Source organism: Gossypium hirsutum, chromosome A03 (assembly GCF_007990345.1).
Source record: "Gossypium hirsutum isolate 1008001.06 chromosome A03, Gossypium_hirsutum_v2.1, whole genome shotgun sequence".
In the NCBI taxonomy this organism is placed as follows: domain Eukaryota; kingdom Viridiplantae; phylum Streptophyta; class Magnoliopsida; order Malvales; family Malvaceae; genus Gossypium; species Gossypium hirsutum.
Window position 1 is genome coordinate 10,819,931 of NC_053426.1, and position 6,000 is coordinate 10,825,930.

A 6,000-nucleotide genomic window follows, 5' to 3' on the forward strand; every position below is an offset into this window, starting at 1 on the left:
TACTTAAAACAAGTGGATCAAATTACAAGCACTGTATACCTACAGTTACAATGTGCCAAATGAAATTTGACAAGTTATACATGAAAATACCTAATTAGGAGACGTCACTAATCAATTTGGACTAGGTGTGATATGTCACCTATTAAATCTATTCAAATTATGATCAACCTATTTATAAACTAGAAAAAAGTGAACAAGCTCAATCTTCTACTAGATTTGAGTTTGGAGAATAGTTACATAATGGGAAAGATTACCAGCCTAGAAATGTCTACATAAGGACAATACATTTTCTGTTAAAACATGTTGTTAGTCCTTATATTTTGAAATTTTTGAAATTTAGCTCATGTACTTAAAATGTTAAAATTTAAGTCTTCCTACTTTTTTATTTAAAAATCTCAGTTAAATTATTAAAATATTAAGTATTTTCCGTCAACATTTGTCAACTTGAAACTTTGATTAAACTATCCTCTATGGCGTGAGATATAGTTGACAAAAAATTAAAAATGCTAAATTGGCAAACTTTGATAGAAACTACTAATGATAATGATTGGATTACAATTTTTAAAATGAAAAAGTAAGAAGATTGAATTTTTAACTTTTCAAGTATGTAGATCAAATCTCAAATTCTATACAAATACATATTTTATCCTACCATTTTTATAAATTATAAAGAAATTACCTAAGTCTAAAGTATCCATTTTTATAAAGGCAGAGTTAAGGCTAAAAGTTTACACCACATTATCTAATACAACATTAATTAAAATTAATCCAGATTTACAATATTTATAACTTTGTAATCAAAATTTACAAGTAAATTGAAAAAAAATTACAAATAAATCCAATTAATCCAAAAACAATTGTGTTTGGCAGAAAAATCTCATTATTTTTTGTTTAAGGTTACTTTTTAATTGGTTAAATTTTTCTATTAGACCATATACTTTACGTAAGTCGTGGATTTAATCTTTGTATTTAAATATGGTCAATTTTAGTCCATTAATCTTTGTATTTAATCTTTGCAAGGAAATAAGGGAAAGAAAGAAGAAATGACACAACCAATCTTTGTTTACATAGTTCAGACTCAACGATCTTACGTCTGCGAAGCCTCGGTTAAGATATACTATTATTCAGTCAATCAAATCAATCATCTATAATAGTCCATCTCTAATTACTAAAGCCCATAACCCATTACAAGCTAAATTCATGCAACCCTAATAGAAAACAATACCACAATCAACATATACCAAAGATAACTCTCAACTTCACTCAAAAGGGTTCATCAACAAACAAACAAGAGTATGATTCATCATAAGAAAAAAAACAAAGTTTGGTTACAAAGATATTAGAAAGTATTGTTGGTTTCCAGCTCTCAAGTTGTGTAGTACCCTATTTGTAGTGTCAAATAATAGCTTGAGATCACAAGATAATCTCCTTTAAAACTACAGATAATTGACTTGGAAAATCCCTTGGGAAAATCTAATAAAAATCCCTTAATTCGCTCTTCATTCAACCAAAGTGATAAAGATAAGAACTCAATACTTATCCAATAGACTCATGACCCTTATCAATAGTATAATTGAAGCATTTAAGAGTCCTAGCGAAACACCAATTGTTGTTTTGTCAAACATGTCACAACTTTTTAGGCCATAAACATCAAACATCAAAGAGGTCGAAAACCTTCCCATGGCCTAGGCAGAAATATGTTTACATTATAACAAAATATGTGTAATGACCTAAATTTTAAGGTCATTGAAAAAAATTGAAATTTTCGGGTCATTATTTTTACAAAATGAATTTGTAAATATTTATTAGAAATATTTACGAAGCTAGTAGTGTAGTTGATTAGACTTTGATTAAGTGAATTCGCTTGAATTAAGGCTAATTTAGTGAAAGGATTAGATTGAATAAAGTGTGAAGGTTTAATTATAAACTGTAGGAAAGCCAAGGGACTAAATTAGCAATTAGACCATAAGGTGAAAAATGTATGGTAAAAATAAATAAAATGTGTAAAAATATAAATGGTACACATGTAATAAACATGTGAATTTACTTATTTTATAAGAAAATAATAATAATGATTAAAGTATATTATAATAATATAATATAATAAAGTAATTAAATAAAAAAATAAAATAAAAGAATGAATGAAAATGAAACAAAGCAGGGAAAGAAAGAAAGAAAAAGGGAAAGAAAAAGAAAAGGAAAATTTAGGGTTTTGGAGTTCCAAGCTTGATTGGTAAGTCAATTTGATCCCTTTTCTTGTAATTTTGATGTTTATGGAATCCTAGAAAAGAATACTACTTGACTTATGTTGAAATTTAGAAATTTATTGAATTTTTAGATGTTGATTAAGTTGAATAAATGGAAGAATTAAGTGTTAATTTGATGGAAATTCAAGTTAGAAGTGGGAGAAGGATTAAATTGTGAAAGAAAATATAGGTCTTGCAATAATAGGGATTGAATTGAAAAGATGTTATAATTAGTGTTTTACGCTGTAAATTTAAGAGTTGGAATAGTTTAAAATGATAATTGGATGAAAATATAGGATTTGTTTTGAAGAAAAAGAATGGTTATGGTGGAAAGACTAAATTGGAATTTAACTAAAAGATACATGGAAATACAAGAGTGTGTTATTAAATAATATATATTGATAATTTTAAATGTTAAATTTTATGTAGCCAACGTAGCATCAGAAACATCGTCGAAAAAGGGAAAGGAGAAAGTGAACGAAGATATCGAGTAAACTCAAGAAATTCGGTTTGTATTTCTATAAACTATGTTTAATGATTTAATACAATCTAATTGCTATTCTTAGTAGTTAGAATGTATAATAAATGATATGATAGAAATTATTACTGCTTTTGTATTGAAATGTAACAATTTGTACACCCTATTAACAAGTGTCGGACTAGTCGGCTATAATTGGCATGCCATAGGATTGGAAGTGTTCAGGGATATTTCAACTGTGTGTCCATAAGACACTATATCTGTCGACGAGACACTATATGTGTCGACTACTGTGACTGTTCCGGATTCATTCCGAAGAGGTACTCTGTACCTAACTATGATTGTTACTGCTACTGTTACTGTTACCCTTCGGTGTATTCCGGTTTCGGCCGATGAAACACTGTACATTATCCCCGGTGTGTGGGTTGGATTTGTGTATCCGTCCAGGTCCAATTATGTTAATAAGGGTAATTGAAAGTACTAAAGATAAAGACTGACTGCTATTGATTATGTGACTGTGACTATTATACAAGTATTGAAAGATATTGGAAGATATGAAAAGTATAAAAAGAATTGTTTAAATACATTTAAGAGCTATAAGTTAAAGGTAAGTGATGAAGCTAATAAGATTATGAAATAAAAAGTTATGTTACAATGTATATACATAGCTTATTATTGTTTTAAGTATTAGTTTTTAGAAATACCACTGAGTGTATACTCAGCGTACGGTATGTTTTCGTGCGCAGGTCTAGGTACGAAAGAAAGTTAAGGACTCAACATCCAAACCAATCCCGGACTCAAAGTGGTGAATACTTTTCTTTTGGTAAAATGGCATGCACCTAGGTTGTTAAGGTGTTATTTTGTATATGATAGTGTATAAACATGAAAGTTGTTGAAGCACGGTATAAAATATGCATATTTTGGAAGTTAAACTTACATGAGTTTAACTAGCATGATAATGTTGTATAATTTTGATATGAATTATGGTACACAATTTTTAAGAGGTATTGAAATGAATGAATGAATATTTGCTAAGTTTGAATGGCAAAATGAATGAAATTTGATTTAAGAACTATTAGTAAATAATAGGGCATGAAATAGATGTGTTTAGCATGTGAAAATAGCTTTAAAATGGTCAAAAATCATGTTTTCACACGGCCAAGTCACATGGGCGTGTGCCCAGGCCATGTGAATAAGTCAGAATTTGCCCATGGCCTAGCCCCACGGCCATGTCCCAGGCCACACGGGCGTGTGCCCCTATCTTCAAGAAAAAATTTCTAAAGTTGCCAGTTTAGTTCCGAATCACTTCTAAAACATATATTGGGCCCCGTAGGCCCATGTTAGAGACTTTAAGATGAAATTTAAAAGGTTTTGATTTGTAATGAAAGTTTACAACTCGATTTTGTATAAATTCTAGTGTATAAGTCCAGTAATGCCTCGTAACCCTATTTCAGTGACGGTTTGGGGTTAGCTGGTGTTACAATATGGAATGAGCAGTATGGAAAACTTCAATAGTTAGATACTTCTATTAGCCTTGTATTATGCATAAAATTGTAGATTTAGTCCATGTTCTTCAACTAAATCATTTTTATCTCTATGTTTCTCGTATTTTGAAATTTTAGTCCAAATGTAAATTACATTTGTTAAATCTATCAACTTTTTTTTGTGAGTAATATGTGGAAAATAGCAAATTAGCATGGCATTACACATGCAATAATATGGTTTTCGTATCAAATTTTAAAAATAGCAGAACTTAACTTAATGAATTTAATAGTTCCCATTTGATCATGACTAAAATTTGAAATTCTAAAAGTACAGGAATTGAAAATGATTAAACTAAAATAGAAGGACTAAATCTATAACTTTCACATAGTACAATGACTAATTGTAAAATTTAACCTTTCTATTTTGCTTTTTAAGTTTATGTAATTTAATTTACTTTATATGTAGATATTATATAAAGCATTAAGATTACAACAATTTAAAAAGCCTTTAAAAAAGTTTAATAATTAGAAGGACAACAATAATTGCAATAACAATAATGAATAACATATTAAAAATGATGTGAAATACCGAAATCTAAGCTAAGAACACAAGAATTAAAAAAATTGAATATCTAAACAAGGAAAAAAAATAAAAGGAGAAATAAGCTTATGGATGTAGCAATTGACGAAGGAATGGAAAAGCTGCATCAAATTGAATGCAAGTCGAAATTGAATGATTCAAATATGGAAAAAAAATAGGGTAAATTAATAGCAAACTCATATTTCAATATAGAAAATAAAAAAATTAAATTACATTAAAAGGAACTAAATAGAAATTTAGGGTCTGTTTGTTTACCAGGAAAACATTTTCCGAAAAATGTTTTCTTGGTTTTCCAGTGTTTGTTTGCTTGAAAATCACTTCCATTAGTAAAATATTTTCAGAAACACGGGAAAATGAGAAGGGATTTTGGGGAAAATGTCTTACCGATTTTATTTCTGTAAGACATTTTCCATCTTTCCTCCTCCTTTCGTCCTTCTGCTTCTTCATCCAATTGGACCAGTTCCTTTCCTGAAACAAAGCTCAAGGTAACTTTTTTATGCTTTACTCTGTATTTCATTCAATTTGTCACCTCTCTCACTCAAATCTTCTTATTCATTTTTTTTCTTTTGTTAAAGAATCTATTTGGATTTTGCATCTGTTTGGATTTTACATCAATCTGTTGAAGAATCTTCTTCTTCTTCTTCTTCTTCTTCTTCTTCTTCTTCTTCTTCTTCTTCTTCTTCTTCTTCTTCTTCTTCTTCTTCTTCTTCTTCTTCTTCTTTTATGCTTTATTTAAAATCTATTTGTTTCTGAGCTTTGCATCATTCAGTTTATGCTTGCTTTTCTAGTACCTTAGATTTGTTTTTTTTTTCCTTTGATTTTCTACTCTTATATAGTATGCCTCTATCTCTATGAAACATAGAGCCTTTCTTTCTTAGCAGATTCTTTCCTGACTTGAACCAAAGCAACTCTTTTACCTCTCCACGGACACTATCACTAAACCATAACTACTTTCTCGTAGGCTAGCTAACTGCTGCAACATTTAACATTTTTCCTTTATAGCATTAACAAAAACAAAGCATCGAGAGAGAGAGAAGGCCATTCCCCTATCTGTTCATTTTTTATTCAATCGAGTCCATAGATATTTGGTAACTTTACTTTCTCCTTGTTATAGGTGATAATGCATTGATATGTTTGCAAAGATTCTTAAAACAGAACAAAAGATGCTGCAAAATTTCCATTTTTCCCATC